The following is a 17,472-nucleotide window of genomic DNA, read 5'->3' on the forward strand; positions in this document are numbered from 1 at the left end:
GCGGGTATCTCCCTCGGATATGGGACTCGCATCGGCTGCACAGATTTGTATTCGCTTTCTGGCAATCTTTACGGGGTTTTTGTAAGAGAGTTCTGCTAAGGATGGTGGTCGGAAACAGGTGCCGACTTGGCAGGCAGAAGGAAATAAATAAAATCACACATAGCCCGGGATAAACCGAGGGAATTGCCAGTGGCAGAAGGACAGCAGCAGGGGGAGGGAAGCAGGGACAGGTGCGCACATGCATGAAAAGTAAAATATGTTTATATAAATAAAAGACAGTAGCGGGGGTAGGAAGGAGGCAGGATGGCAGGATGGCAGGATGGCAGCCGGGAGGCCCAGACACCGAACAAAGTTTGAAGTTCGGCAACATAAAGAAGTGCAAATTGTTGCGTGCTGCGATTGTATCTATCGAATGTGAGCACACGAAAGCTATTTCCTGCCAACAAATATAAACGCCGCAATAAAAAGGAACACAACCTCAATGCCAATGGCCACGCCCATAAAGCAGGCGCGACAATGAGTGGAACTTGTGGGGCACGAAGGAGAGCCCCAAAAAGTTTTTTTCGGCAAACAAACAACAACAACAACAAGAGAAACAAGAAAAAAGTTGTAAACTGAAATGATTATCTGGTGCCTGACACTTGTCTAGCCATAGATACACACGTATCTGTATCTGTATTCTGTATTCTGGGATTTGTTTTTAGGCAGCAGGTAAGTAACCGAATGTTTAACCCCAAAACAGAATGCGAGTCACATCCTCCTCGGGGGCATTTGGTTTACTGCGATTTTATTGGTGCGTACGCGTATGATGTGCGGCATAAGTTTACGGTCGACTGGCTCTTTGTAGCATTTATGATGTCTGTTTATGGCTGGATTAGAGTTTACCTAGACATTGTACCATAGATCAGAGATAACAAAAGTCATGAAGCGTAAGTATGAGGCATATATCGAATCAGAGGTTATATGGATTAAAGTAGATTACTGATCTACAAGAGCCAGAAAAACGAATACTTGGGGAATTGTTAGTTTTGGGAGATATATACATTCGTTATTGAAAAAGATTCTAAGAGTCTGCTTAGACCTTTCACCAGCTCGGATGCTAGAACTCTTTCCAGAACAATTTTTCCCAATCGATTCGCCTCCAGGGCTCCTCCTCCAAATGTGCATTCGCTTTGGCCCTCAAGTTTCTTTAAATATATTTTGAAAGCACTTTCATCTGCTTGAACGAATCATTTGATTGCCAAGGCAACGGACAATGGACAGACCGAACTGAGGCTCTGCTTCCGCCTCATTACCAGGCACCAATTTCGAGGCGACTCGTGAAATGGGCCAATGGCAGGCCAGGCCCCACATCTTACCAAAGTCATTTGCATACACAGTAGTGGGGGACAACGACAACTCGTTGAAGACTAATAAATATTTATATTTATTTTCAGTTTTGCACATACAAGGCACTCCTCACCACAAACTTTGTCTCTTTCATGAGTTGCCCTCAAACACTTTCAACAACAACAAAAAGTAGAGAAAAAAAGAGAATATAATAACAAATTTCAACAAAATTTTACGCTCAATAAATTTGCACAACAAAAAATGCTGCCTGGTCATCGGCGAAAAGTGCGCTCATGTGTTAGTAATCCCCGGAACAGGGTTTAACATACTCGAATACATATGTACACTCTTGCTCAAACGAAACAATTTCTAAAACAGTTAGCAAGTAATTTGGCACAAGTCAAGAGCGGATTCTTTCAGAGATCAGCCTTCAATGCTGCTGCCATAAAGCGTTTAACATAATTTCTTTTGGCCACATTGTGTATACGCCTTGTGTGCACAGCAGCCCAGACTCAGACTCAGACTGAGACTTAGACTACGACTACGAAAATTGCATAGGCAAACTGGCTTAAATGGCTAATAACAAATTGTTTGCATTTAAATTTTCATTTTCATATAATTTTCATGTTCCCAAAAATTGAAAAGCCCTCACACAACTTAATCAGAAGAACACACACACGAACACTCTGGTAGACAGACATTTGGGCATATTTGTTTGCTGGTTTAAATTCTGTATCCTGGCACACAGGGGCTGCAGGCAAAATATAATTCTGAAATACAACAAACAATTTCCTGGGCGTAACCACAAAATGTTCGAGCCAGAGCCTGTTGAAAATGGCCGCCCATACACATTCCATATACCACACGAGCAGGGGGATACAGATACTCGTACAATTATGGCAGGAGAAATTCTACTCATAGATCGTTTGTTATGCTCGTTGGGTTTTGGATGTTGTTCCTGCTCGCCAGGGATTTCGTTGTGGGCAGGGGATAGCCGTGTGTCTAGGGGCAGTTGCTGAGGCTGTAGCATTCTGGTAAGCGCATTTGTATTTAATGAAGCCTATTTTTCTTACCGAACATGAACCGCAATTATTACGAGTCATTAGTTTCCTGTGCTGCTTCGAACGCCCGACCCACTAATGCATAATGAAAGGGCCTGGGCCTTCTCACAGATAATAATGTATAGACTGCTGAGTGAATGGAGTGCCTGCCAAGGCTGAATTCTGTGTGCTTTGCACAGGACTACATCTGAGATGGAGAGAGAGAGTTCCTGGAATACACTATTGTAGAGCCAATTAAGCTGTCACAATTTGTGCAGCAGTCATGGGCATATGTACGATTTGTCAGTGGTTTTATTTTCACTGACTACCCAGAAGCTGCAGTCCCGTCGCTCCATTTGTCTGTCTGCCACTGAGTCAGCGCATTTCAAATCGTTGTTAATTGAAATTTGTGAATTCAAAATTCTAGTTTACAGCTGCATAAGCAATCGCTATTGCCAATGCAGTCGCAGTCGCATCGAATCGCAGAGCAAATGCGGGGCAAAATCAATGGCATCGATGGCGCTCGGAGCCCGGGGTCCTGGTCCTGAGCTTTGACAAATAACTGATCAGGCAAGCGAAACTGCGCGCTAACTGAACTGAAGCAGAGTGGCTGAATGGCAGAATGGCGGAATGGTTCAGTGAATGTAATTAAAAATTGTTTCAGTTGGTTATGAGACCTGCGCTGATTGCCAGAAACGCAATTTGAACAAAAATATTTTAGCTGTAAACTAGAACGAGCTACTAATTTGATGCAATTCAAGCCACTAAAACTCGGCAAACCTTAAACTTTGTTCTGGGTTAAACATCTCAAGACTATAGAACGGATAAACCTCTCCAGATTAATCGACTTTCAATCCTCATTCTGACTGACAATCAGTCAGTAGTCGGTCGCCGTTTAATTACATTTTGCTTGGCTTTGAGCTAAGTAAATTGAGCTAATAATACGAGTATTAAATAATTGTTACCTTTTCGCAATTTTGCGCAACCTTTTGACTGAACTTTCACTCGATGAGCGACGCAGACGGCTGTGGGATTTATGTACTTTGAGCTAAAGAGAGAATTTGAAACTGCCGGGTAATTAGTCCCCGCGTTCAATGATTAGGCCGGCGATACGTATACAACAGCTTACACAACAGTCTTCCGAGACGGGCTGCCCACTTTGCACCCTGAGCTCTTGACTCAAGAGTGCGACATGCCAGGGCTGCGCCTCAAGGAATGTGCATCCCCAGAGTGGACGGACTCCTAACAAACAATGCAGTCACCGAGGAGGGGGGGGTGGAGACAGCCACTTTTCACTTAGTCACAGCTTAGTGCGAAAAAACCGGTTGTTAATCAACGTGCCTATAACAGAACTGACATAAAGCTGGTACCCGCAAATGTCGTACATTGATTGCCAGCCAAACAATGTCTCTGAGACATGCGGAGAGATCGGTAGAGGCACCAAGTATCGTATCGTAAATACTTATGCGGCAGAGTACCCGTACCCGAACCCGTATCTTTGACTTGTGACTTGACACTAGAGGACTGCACTTGACAATGAATTCTCCCGACAGATCTGTGGTGGGCCAAGTGGAAATGGAAAAACATGAGTACGTCAGCAGCGGCGATTGCATGAGGCATGAGGTTCTCGCCGTTCTCTCCGACTGGATGCAAATGCAAATGATTGCCGCTCGTCTACGGCAAAATGTATGTAATTTATAAACACACATTACACTAAGTATAAACAGCACTATATTTTCATGGAAATCTACAAAATTCAGCATGCGAATGCGATTTCTATGTATGAGCCACACGAGCTGCACTTTGGCTCATAAATTTTCCATGCGACAAGTGCACAATGACTGGGAAATTGTCTAAGGTCAGTTATGGGCTACAAGACAATGCCAAAGAAATGCTTCTATCGTTGAGAGATGGTTCAGATGGGTGGGAAAGTGATCAAACTATTGAGGTGACTGGTTATCGTGATTTCATATAACTGTTCACTCGGTGGTTTTCACACATTCCCAATAGCTTTTCCACCCGCACACAGACACACACCAAAACACACTGAAATATTTATGTCTTTGCATATTTCACAGACACATTTGCACTTGACAATAACAACATGGAGGAACAAGCGGAGCAGTCGCTGGAGGTCGTTGGAGCCCGTGACAAGGATTAGCGCAGAGGGGACCACACATGATGATGATGATGATGGGGATGGGGATGATCGGGATGGAGATGGAGGAGTAGCATTGCTGCTTCTGACAATCACAGCCATGAGCACAAGAGGGAGGGAGGCAGTCTAGGAGCTGGCGCCGCCGTCAGCAGCATCGGAACATAAAGTGCATTGCGTCTGGGTTGGCTTGTTAGGGGTGCGGCCTGGCTTGGGACCTAAGACCCCCTCAGCAGTATACAACAAATAACACTGTAGATGTAGATGCAGCGGTAGCTGTAGATGCAGACACAGATACAGCTACAGATACTGTGGCACACACACGCAGATACTGTTGCCTCTATTTGCGTGACAAACGCAAGATACAGCAGCCAGCTGTTACACGCAACCAGGGGGGCGGTGGGACCTAGAACAAATCTCTGTGACACCGACAATCACTTTCCAGCCACACAACAAACAAACAGATGGAACATATAGCCGCTGCTTGGCATACATTGAACTTTTGGTAAATCGATCAAGTGTACGCCGTGTGGCAGTAAGGAAGGGCATGGGGGTAAAGCACTCCCCCTGAGAGGCAGAATCTGCGAGTTGAAGTGCCGCTCTGTCAGATAGTCGAAAATCTTGGCAGACTGCACACCAAAAAAAGAAAAGGGGCAGAAGGCCCCCAGCTGTTTAGCATTTATTTGCATATGAGGAGGAGATTGCGAGAGCTTCTCGCTTGTTTGCTCTTTTCTGGGCGGGCATGTAAATATTTAAAGGCTTTTATTGCTTTTTTTCTTGGGCAAGCCGAGGCAAGCTCAAAATTTCCATTCATATTCGTGAGAGGAAAACGAAAACACTGTGCAAATTATGTGCTCTTCAAGATTTAAAGACTTCTGGAATTGCCTTTGGGATCTGGAGTGAGCCCTGGAGTGTGGACCCAGAGAGAACGTCAATTAATTGGCTAAAATAAATATTCACGCTTCAAGACCCGTTCCGGACAAAGGGCAAAAGAGGGGCAGAGAATATAAATAAGGAAATAAATAAATGGAAGGCAAAACGAGAGTCAAATGCACATGAAATGCACAAGTCAAAAGGCCATTTCGTTGACCAATAAAAATGAAAATACAAATTTATTTGATTGCATTTTTATACCCCAGCCAGTGTCTCTCTCTCTGTCTCTCTCTCTCTGTCTCGTTCTTTTTATACTTATACTCGAATATATGTTTGATTCTATATACATAAAATGGATATCGTTGACTGCGATAGCGATAGGGTATGACAAACGTTTTGCTGCTGCCATGCACAAAATATACGTATTTGTCGCTTTTATATGTCCCCAGCAATTGACTGTCGCCTGCAATTGTTGGGCTATGATTTAACTAACGTTGCACCAATGGTGTCGTGTCGTGTCGCATCCCCCGAAAAAGGAGGTCAAACGAGATTTTAATATCCCTACGACCGAGCATAACTCATTTTCATGCTTGCCTGCCAGCCACCCAGCAGTTCAACGTGCATTTAATTTATATTTGCTTATAGACAATGCCCAGTCCAGCAATAATTAACACACACGACCTCATGCGAGCTTCAGACTTTGGTTTGGGCTGCTCTGCGGTTAGAGCTTCGGTTTCGCAGTTTGCAGTTTGATGTGATGTGCACACATTTTCCAACCAATTATGAACAGATTTCCACGCCCGTGTTTCAAGGTTCACGGCTGGCGGACTACATTTTCAACTGTGTGTTACCAACTAAATTTAGTCAACACCGCAACAGAAAGACAGACAGATAGATGACCGAATGCTACAATAGCAATAACAATTAAAAATGCGCTTTCATTGCATTTTATTCAGTTTTACACTTGGTCGCATTCGGTCCAAAACAAACACACAAAAAAAACCAAAAAGCTATAAAGAAACCCAAGAAAAAAAGACGAGGCTTGGGATACCCTTTCATGGCTGTAAAAACATCTTCTTTCAGAAAACTTTCTTAGAGTAACGGCGCTAGGTAGCGTCCTGGAATACTACGAGCATGGCAGTCGTTTAGGCAAACCATTGTGGGACTTGTCTTTAAAGAAATAAGGAGACATGTGTATAAATTACAATAACCATATATTTGTACTAGTGTAAATACTAGCAAAATACAAGAAAATGCCAGGAAAATTACCGACAAATACCGACAATTACCGAAAGCATAGAATAATTCTCTTATTAAGAATATATAACTTTCATGGTATCTAAAATATAATATGTTTAGGGCATCTGATCGAAATCATAGCACCCTCCATCAGGGTGCAAGCGCCATGGTACAATTTTGATCCAATTTCAAGCCTCGCCTTCAGCTCGCTTTCCAGTCCGCTTCTCGGCTTGCTTTTCCGCCTGCCTGCTGCCTGCTGCTCATCCAAGTTGCTTAGTCAACTTGGTGAGTAATCGTAAACTGAATGCAGCTTTGCTTAGTGTTTTTTTCTACATTTTTGGTGGGGAAAACCAAAACCGAAACCAACCGCCAACTGAAAGGCCAAAGTCTGGCGAACGGTCTGTCGGGCGGTAAGCGGCTTTTGTGTTGTAAGACGAGTAGAATGTTGGACCGGTCCAAGACAGCTGCCTTGCTGACTGGACTGGGTCTGAAGCGTTCAAGTGTCACTTGAAGGAGTCATTAACCCGGAATAATCTGTCTGCAGTGACTTAAGCAGTCGTCCAAACAATCATCCTGAGAACGGTTTTCAATTAAGCAGCAGACAAGGGACACTTCTGGCACCTGAAATTAATTAAAGTGTAGCAATTCAATCCATAAAAGACTCCTCTCAATGTCAGCGGTTGGTTGGTTTTTCGTCTCTCTTTTTTGTGGGTAAACCCTTGAAAATCATGTCATCACATTTCCCCCCAGCAGTACAAAAAACCCATCATCAACGAATTCAACTTGGCCAAATGAAATCACAGCCAGTCGCCGTCGCCTGCCTTTTCATATGTTGTATGCCCCTAGGATTTCCAGCGTTCCCTTAAAAAAACAAGCTTCGAAATGAAATGCAAATGGGGGAGAGCCCTAAAAAAGCGTTGCAGCGTCAGAATAAAAAGCGGCTACATATGCCTGTTTATATGCAAATACTACTGGTACATATGTGCGTAAACATTTGGCAATTACTCGGAGCCAGAGCCGCATCTCTCGAACAGGAGCTGTGGCCGCAGCCGGAGCTGAGACCGGTGTTCAGGATTCGGGGTCTGTTTTGTTATTTTTTTCCACCACTCAGCCTGGAGGCTGATGTTTGTTCTATTTGCTGATATACAAATACGTATGAGAAAAATAAATTATATACAGTAAATCCTTATAAAAAATATAAAATCAAAGAAGCAGGGAATGGGAGCGACCTTTCGTCGTGTTTGGCTTTCGGGGATTTTCAATTTAAACTGTTATTAAATTTCTATACGGTTCAGTGCGAAAAGTCGTGAAGGATGTGCCTGGCAGCAGTCTATTTGTATATTTTATTGATTGATGTGTGTAGGGTCTTCAATCTGTAGTAGACTATTTTGCCACCACTTTCAGATTATTGCTCATTTTTTTCCCACCGACTCCGGCCCGCTTAGATAGCATTTGTTATGCAAATTTATTTTCGATTACTTGTTACCAAAGATTTGCCTCGGATTATGCAAATGTGTCAACCGTAGTAGATGGCGAGAGTGCACGAGTATACGTTGTATCTCCATTATAGATCTACATGATTGCTGCCTTACAAGTGGCTTATTACGGTTAGTGTTTGTCAGTTGTCAGAAAGTGGGCTAAACGTTGCTGAAAATAAAGCTACGAGAAATGGAGAGAAACTTTGCATATTCTCATGGACATAAAAGACGATGAGTTGGAAAATTTATTTGCTCCTCCGCTGATTGTTCATATTTATGGCTAACTCTATTGATTTTGCATCGAACCGAATTTCATTGAGCCATTTTTCCCGCATTGCCGTTGACTACGACGAGTATTTCATAACTTTGTTAGGAGTATTTGCATAATTCATTTTTCTCCGCCAGCTTGCGGTGGTTGCTCAAATGCTATTTACAATAATTAAACCCGGCTGACTTGTGGTTTAAAAATGCGAAAATTGATTTTGATTTATATTTATCGCCGGTGCCAAGACATTGCCGAAGTAGGGCAAGGAAACTCTTTGGGGGGTATTCCGGCCAGGCAGGAAACCGTAATTTGATTAGACTGGATTAGACTAGAGAAGTATCTTCGATCTATGATGACGTTTCAAAGAATTAGAATTTAATTATTGTTATGCTGGATATCCATCCTTTCCTTTCCTTTCAGGTCCATTGAAGGCCAGTCTCTGGCATGCTGTGCCCTCATTTATTATGACCTTTTTACTCATCTGACACTTTTTGCAAATGAAATCAAATAAATAAATTCAATTTCCCACCGACTTTTGGCGCTGGGCCCTTTTTTTTGTACATGTATATGTAGTTCCATAAAATACAACTTTGATTGCATTCGCGGCTCCATGTCTCATGTCGGAAAATGAAATAAAATGAAAGAAGAAAAAAAAGACAAATCAAAAGGAAAATGGAAATACATTTATTTGTATTTGGTTGACTATTTTTATTGGCGGTTACCTTTGGTTCGCTGCAAATTGTTCTGTGTGTGCGGTCGTTTAATTGAATAATTATAAATACATATATATTGGCATGGTGGAATTATTTTTTGCACTTTCGCATAGCTTGTAAATCAATTGCCATTACATCGGCATCCGCTATATGGCACGGCTGCGCCGCATACAAATGTAACAAATGGCCAAAACTCCGATGCGCCTTGACAAACTCAATTAAATTACAAATACGCTTCCCCTGCAATCGACAGTGCGCTAAAAATGTTGACAAAGCATCGCGAAAAAACAAATGGAAAAAATATCCAACACAAATATAAATTGTGCAGCAGGTCGGCGTTAATTGCACTTTAAAAAGCCCCAAACAAGTGCCAAAATGTTGAGTGTAATTTATTGCAGATGCAATTGTCGGCCGGTTAACGAGTGCTTCACATAGAACAGGCCACGGCGGCACTAATTAGAATTTTTGGCGAAACAATTAGCAATTTGCCGGAAATTATTTCAGTTTCCATTTCTGAAAACATTTCAGACTTTTATTTAATTTGAAATTTATCGAAATTTTTGGAATATAAAGTTTCATACTTAAACTCGATGAATTGGTCATCTGTATTGCAATGCCATACTGCAAGACCTCCAATATAGGGGAATTCAGATGATTATTCGCTAAGTTTTTTCAAGTTGTACGTGTAAGTAGCCTTAACGAGTTCCTAATGATATTTATAGTATTGTCTATCGGCCAAATGTATACTCTCATGTGTTTTCTACACTCTAATTTTATCTTACTCCCACCTAAAATTGTCCAGTTAAGCGTGCGTCCAGTGAGTTGTATTGTTATGACCAAAGTTTATTTTTAATAAACAAAAAATGCCTCATTTGTGTTACTCATTCTGACTTGCAAGTTCTTTGAGAACTTGTGCACAGATTTACATTTTTATGATCTCCGATGAACAGAAATCGATGCAAAAATTAATTCATGACAAAGGAAAAATGTTCGCAATAATGTTTGATGCTTTATTAAATGAGTACGACTATAAGTTTTCTGCAATTCATGTGAAATAATTAACTTAAGCGGACCCAAGAGACGACGCCTTGACCACATTCATTTTTTTATTCATTACTTTTCCCATAACCAAATTATTCCGAATTTAAGAGCCACTCTTTATAGTCCGCACATAATTTTCGTTCAACCTCTTTAAATCTGAGCTTTGCGTGCGCGTGGTAACCCTCTGCTTTTGCTTTTGTTGAGCAGGTCAAAGTTAACTAACGAGTGAGGTTGAGTTTTGCGGTTTTAATTGTGCCAAGCCGGTGGTGTTGGTGTTAGTGTTGTTGCTGCTGCTGCTTTTGTTGTGGGGGCACTTACTCTCGTTGTTGCGGTTTGTGGGTAAATTGGAAAGGTTAAGTACCCGGTTAGAGGCAGAAAATTAAATAATTATGTACAGGCGATTGTAAAAGACACTGCAACCGGTTGTGTTTATGAATTCAGCTGAAGGCCACTCAGAGATGGCCACAACATTCTGCGCAGAAGACACTAACCTACAACAATCTCAACTCAGTTAGGGCACACACATTAAACGAAACTTCGTTTTGGCTGCCACATGGAAGGTTTTTCTGCTCTTTAACAGACGAAGCAGAAAAGTTCAAAAAACCCCAAACAAAATAAGAATGAAGCCAATTTCATGCACGCCGAAGTTTGTATACCCTTGAAGTTGAAAGAACTTGTTGGTTTTAATAGAAAAATTATTTTGGGAAAAAGTCTTCTGGGTGATAGGTAATTATTTAATTTATGTTCGAGTGTGCCATTCCTAATCCTTTTATAATTCTGAAAGGTGCGTTAAAAACATCTAACTAGATATCTAATACCCAATCAAAGGGTATAAAAACATGGCAGAGGCAGGCAGCAAAAAGTCAACGACAACAAAGGCAGAAGCAACATCAGCCCTCATATGGAGATTCAGCTTCAGGTTAAGCTTCAGCTTCAGGTTTTCCTTCAGTTTCAGTTCAGTTTTAGCCGCGTTTGCATTTTAAAGCCGTTGCCGCTGACCTTGGGCTGCATAAATCGAATTGGAGCAGGTCGTTGACGAAGCTGGTGCTTCAGCGGCTGCTTCTTTTGTTGCTGCTGCTTCTGCTGCCTGCTGCTGGTGATGCTGACTGGCGGAGGGAATGTACATATTGTTGGGGCCCTGCATTATCTTTTTCTTTTTGTGGTTTCGATGGCATCCTTGAAACATCGAGTGGAGAAACCACTTTACCCTTTCCATTTATAATGAGGATTGTCGTTACCTGTGTTGCTGGGGTTCTTAAGGTTCCTGGTCTCGTTGCAGGTTGTGCAGGTCACTGTTCACTTCAGCAGATCAACGGGGAAACACAGGAATTGTTGTATAGGTTTATTTTTTTTTTTTTGATTTTAATTTATTTTGAACTTTTTTTGTTGCTGACTAAATTTTGACTTTGCGCGGACAAAGTCAACAAGAGAGTAAAGAACACGTTTGCTTTAAGTTAACCTGTTTTGGCAATGCCCAAAGATTGCGATTGAGCAAAGATTGAGCGCACATACACAGACACACCTAACGCGCACACACAGATACGCGGCCACTCACACAGATATACACAAAAACTAGACGAAACGAACGTCGCGCATGCGAAATATGAAGCGTGGTTGCTGCGGCCGTACAAGTACCTCTGTATCTGTATCTCTTACTTGCACAATTAGCCAACAAACTAAGGCACAGAAATTGCCACACTGAGACACAGCGATTTTCAAATGCTGCTGGCCCGGCCCATTCACAATCTCAATTGCTGTTTGCTCTGATTTACGAGTATTTTGCGACAGAAAAAACACACCTCAGACAATTCGTGTATTCCTGTGCAACCGTCTTAAAACTCAACTCAGGTTCTTTCGATTATCGCGCTCTTTCGACTGTTTCCGCGTGCTGCTGCTGGTGCTGCTGCTGCTCGACTCGGCGACGTAAGTTCAACTGATCGCAGTTGTCGAGTCGGTGCTGACAGAATGCGCGGGCCGCTAGAGCCCACTCCGACGTCTTTTTAAAGTTGTCTAAACTGCCCGGCGCACAGTGGCACACTTGGACTTTTTCTCAACAAAACTTGTAACTTCTAAACTAATCATGTTCTCGGAACAATTTAAAAGTTTTTAAAATTAAAACCCTTGCAGTTTGACTACAAAATGCTTTGTAATACACGTATTATCCAAAATTGTTGGAAAGGTATGAATATTAGAATGATAACAATGAGTTATATTAATCATACGAGGAATATATACAAAAAATTGTAATTTACAAAAAAAAACATTTTTTTTAATAATTTTTTTTCTTAATTGATAACTTTATATTTTTGTTGAACTTTAATTGAATTTATGGAAACGGAAACCTGCCGATCACTTCAATGGTTTGTGTCTCTGCTAAGCTTGATGATGAGATCAAATGGGAGCGGGATGAGAGCGAGCTTACATAGTGCGAAAGAGCGAAGTACAGAGCCGCTTGGTGGAGCGTCTCGCTGCCGAGGGTTAGAAAACAAGCTAAAAGTTCCACTTTTGATCGTCAAATAATTTTTAAATATTTCTAGTATTTATATTTATATATCATAGAGACTCGTAACTTTAAAACTAATTAAAATTGATATAAAGTGCATTAGGCTTGGATATAGTGGCATTGGCCACCTGAATGGCCTATACCAGGGTCTTCAGGTCGCTGATCTTTCGTCTGTCTACTAGGTTGGTGATTTCCAGGCGCCATACCAAATGGTATGCTGCCCTTCACATCGAAGATTGACACCTGCTGTTGCAGTTGCTACAGCTCCAAACCGCTTCAGAACGTCTGTAGGGCCCCTTCTTCTGTCCGACTGCGCTTGGACATTTTTCAGTTGCAGTTTCTTTTGCTCGATGGTCAATTTGTGGCTTTACCTCAGTAATGCGAAGTTCGTCAGCAGGACTTCGTGAACCTCGGAATTCTTCACCAGCTCCAGCATCAATTGGGATTCGCTTAGCTGGCGATCCTTTTGGGAGTTGTTTGGAGCACAAAATATGTTTCCGAAAAAAGTCTGTTTGTTCAACTAGAAACCAACTCTCTGTCTCCGTTCCTCAATCCGAAATATGGACTGTAGAAACGTAACAACCTCTTTAACCAGTTGTATGTTTCTACAGTTCGTATTCCGGAGTGAGGAACGGCGACAGAGAGTTTGTTTCTACTGAAGCAGAGAGACGTTATTTCAAAAAAATTTGTGTGTTGTTCCAAACAACTCCGAGACAAGACTGACTATTTCTAATATAATCTGGCATGACTACAATGGTCAGCCTACTTAATCTCTACTTGCAAAATTGTTTTTCTTTTTTCCAATAAAGTTTAACTTGTAACTAATTTTATTGTAATTTTTTGCTTAATTTTTGTACCGTATCTGGCTTGCTCGCTAATGCATCGAAATTCCCCAAACAAAAACTTTATAAATGACGATAATATTGTGCATTACTCGCACGAGTATGACACCCGCACACCCACCCAGTGCACAATAGACCAAATCCCCACACTGCCAGTACCAGGAACAACAAAGCAAAAACAGCGAACTCTTGGCCTGGCTTATGTGCGTTGGGCACGCAAATCGGTTATTAGCTATAATGCATACACATATTATATAGATCAACATTCACACACCCGTACACCCGTACACCACATATCTGTATCTGTATCTGTATCGCATATTTTTGATGGTGCATTACTGTGGCTGCCTCGACTGCTGGCCGGCAGATAAAGGCGCAGTCCCCCAGGCCCCAGTCCTGACTCTTCATGGGCGGCGGGGCCATTGTTCGGGGCCTGGCCTAAAAGATAAGCGACCCGAAGGCCCATTTGTACTAAATAACTCGAACAACAAAGAAGCGCGCAAACAAACTGTCTATTAGTTATTGTTGTTTGATTTGCAAAGCGCTTGTCATTTGTTAAATAAATGGACGGCCTTTGCGGTGCAGTCCCCTTGGCAAATACCAAGTAAGTGGGGCACGGACCCATTCAAGTGGCCAAAGTCTTCAGGAGTAAGCTAATATTATGTTTATGATTTAAGGAACACTCAGAATTTCAAAAGTTTTAGCTAATCCTGGATAGCTGCTGGCCTCCCCGATGATTCTGATAAAAACTTTAAGCTCAAAAAACTGCCGGAAAGCCTCAACAGCAGCAGCAACGACAGCAGTGGCTGCTAAGCATGACAAACGCCTTGGTTCCTTTGGGAACCTCATCCTACAGCATCCTATGTGTGTGCCGAACCAGTCATCAGCTGTCAGTGCAGTCGGTTGAGACTTCAGCTGCCAAAAAACGAGTCTGTAGTGTCACAAAAAGAGCATGAGCGGGGGGTTGAACAAAAATGAAATGACATTGACATTTTGAATAATGACGCAACACAATTTGAATGCTAAGCTGGGGCCACCAGCAGATCCCTCTCTCTCTCTCTCTCTCAATTGGGGCCGGGGCCAGCGGGAGACAGAGATTAGCATCCAAATTTTGAAGGATGTTTGCTGCTCCCCCTGCTGCTGCTGCTGCTTTGGCCAGTTGTGAATTGGCTGAACTTTCTTGGGAGCGCAACACTAATGAAGAATGTCAAGGTGTTGTCAAGTGCATTCCCTGGGAGACTCGAGAGAAGAGGAATGTCATTAGAGCTAGCCAAGTGACCCCAAAAAACATTGCAGTCCCCATCCAGAGCCTCCGCCTCTGCCTCTGCTATTCCTCATCACTTAAATGGCTAAATGGAGTAACAAAGCTCCGACGACAAGCGAAGCAGCGAAGACGATGCCAAGTGGCCATAATCACAGAGGTGCAATTTGCAAGAAGGACGGCTGAAAAGGGAGAGAGGAAGTGCTGCTGTTGCTACTGCCGCTGCAGCAGAAGAGGGCCAAGAACAATGATAAATTCTCGCACAAAGTGCAAAGTACAAAATAAAGACAAAACAACAATAGTTGGAATGAGCAGCGCGAAGGGAAAATAGTTGGAAAAACTAAAATTAAACTTGCTCCCAGACTCTGACTCTGCTCTGCTGCACTTTTTAATATAATTTTTTTTAGCCCTCCTCAGAGTCCTACCTCCCTCCTACATTTTGCTTTAAGTTCGGATGGTTATGGGGAGCTGGCTGGCGTTACGGGGATGTCTGCCAGCCCCGCTTTGAGTGTTGAAAAAACAACTTGAGATTGTAATTAGTTTTTGTTGCTGCTGGGTTTAACTGAAAGGAAACTTTCAAATTGAACCGAAGCCGACACGGAGACGGCGACGGCAACTGCGGCGGCGACGGCGACGGCGACGGCGACGGCGACGTTGCAGGACTAGAAGTGTATGTGCTGCCTCACACCATCTCCGCGACAGGAAAGCAAAATATTTTTGCGGTTTCAACTTTTACACGCTGCCCAACAGCGTCTCCGTCTCCAAATTGCAAATATGTCTGCGAAAAAAATCTCATTAAGTATACGAAATGTTGTACGAGCCATGTCGTTGAGAGCGTAAAAATGCAAAAGGGAAAACCGAAAGCGAAATGGAAATGAAAAGAAGGAAAGTAAATAAAAATTATGAATGTCGTTTGCACAGAGGAAAACGCCAACTAAAGGAATGGAGAAGGGAAAGGCAGGAGGAGAAAATGAAAGCAAAGGAAAGCAGAGCCTTCCCCCCACTCTTCTTTGGCAACAGGTAACTCTGCCTAGGATGGAACCAAAACTCGGACTTGGCCACGGACTGGGTCAAGTTTGAGTGGAGTTCATTTTCAGTTCCGTGTACACGCAGTAGTAGTTATTTTTTTACGCAAAAGTTCACTGCGGTCATGGGAATGAGGTCGGTCCTTGTGGGGGCAGGATAACGACCAGTTTGGGGTCTTGTCTAGGTCATTTGGTTGTAGATGAGCCCTATAATGTGCGTAATTTGCGTGTGATGAGGCTTCCTACAACATTAATGGAGAGTTTTACAGACCGAAAGTCAGATAATAATTCCTTCAGTGTAAAACTAAGTCGGGCTAAAATAGAATCAGGGCTTGAATGTTAAAGCCAATTCAATTAGAATGTCAGACACCGTTCAGCACATTCCACAAGCATTTGAAATATTTGACTTTATAATTTTCAAAATTTTAATGTTTAATTAAACAAACTGGCTCAATTAAAATGGCACACCCCGAACCACAAGCTCGAGAAATGGAAGCAAAAAGCACACAAAAATTGCAGAAAAAAAATGAGATAGAATTATTTTATTTGAGAAAGTCGCTTTCATTAGACGATTTGCTGGCTGTGTGGCGCCACTGCCACTGTCACTGCAGACTCTGGCCTGCCTGCCTCTCAAAGTCAGAAACGTTTTAACCTTTTAAGCGCCGCAGTAATGCGACTAAAGCCGCCATCTAGGGGAAACTAGGGAGTGGTTGAAAATGGGGCACAGGATGCCAAGGACACGCTGCTGCTGCTGCTGCTGCTGCTGCTACTGCCGCTGCTGTCTCTGATGGGTTTGCAACACATTGAGGTTACGCGAAGCGAAAGCAGAGACAGACAACCAGACATCCAGAAGGACAGACAGACAGATGGAAGTCCCAGATTCAAGCAAAGCCATGTTCTGTCAAGATGAGGTTATGGCATGAGTTTATGGCAATGCGGAATACTACTCGTGTTCTCGGATGCCATACACCAAATGAGACCTGAGTGGAGGCAGCAGGCCTTTCACAGGCCACACTTGAGGCAAATGATCAAAGACAATGCACCTGCAGAGAGAAAAAGATACTAATGAAAGGAGAAAAAGGAAACCTGAAGTCTGTTCAAGGACCCCAGCTATACAAATAATAACCCATATTCATATTACGTCGCGCCAGGATACTTCTCCGCTTCGCATTTTTCTTAGCTGCTAATTAGACTTCAAATGTTAGTCTGCTCTTAGGACGGGCCAGTTCTCTCCATCAGAATTCCGAATTTTCTGTCTGTCAGTCAGACCTTCATGGCGTATACGTGATGCCACGATAATCATGCTTATTTACAATAAATCTCGGCACAAGGCTTCAGCTCGAAGTGAAGTGTTAGGAACACAACGCGCCCTATAGGCCAGTCCCACCTCATGATGATTTATTTAATGCGTAATCTCTGCCAACGCCTGCCTGGCAGACGAGAGACATTATCTTTCTCATTGTCTGGGGGAAGTTAGAGAGAGAGAAACATTATGATGACAGCACCTCAGACTATTATTATTATTGTTATAACAATCTCGACTTGAGTGCTTTTTGCTTGGCACCACCCCCTGAAAAATAATCAATTAATTGCGCCACTTGCCATCCAGAGCCAGAGTGAAAGTTTTCACTTTTTGAGTCACGTAATTAACTTGGTCTGGACATCAATCAAAGGATTTGCTGCTGCTGTAGGAGGAGCAGTAGGAGGT

General features: G+C 42.6%; 1 protein-coding gene across 1 annotated transcript in view; it reads right to left on the reverse strand.

Annotated features, from left to right (window-relative positions):
- LOC6591910 (ABC transporter G family member 20) overlaps window positions 1–12,048 on the reverse strand; it is a 44,314-nt gene extending 32,266 nt beyond the window's left edge. Inside the window, exon 1 of the mRNA XM_002016831.2 lies at window positions 11,372–12,048. The gene's annotated coding sequence lies outside the window, so the exon portion shown is untranslated. The remainder of the gene's footprint in view (window positions 1–11,371) is intronic.
- Between the last annotated feature and the right edge of the window lie 5,424 nt (window positions 12,049–17,472).

Source organism: Drosophila persimilis, unplaced genomic scaffold (genome assembly GCF_003286085.1).
Source record: "Drosophila persimilis strain 14011-0111.01,24,50 unplaced genomic scaffold, DperRS2 tig00000000-arrow-pilon, whole genome shotgun sequence".
Taxonomy (NCBI): domain Eukaryota; kingdom Metazoa; phylum Arthropoda; class Insecta; order Diptera; family Drosophilidae; genus Drosophila; species Drosophila persimilis.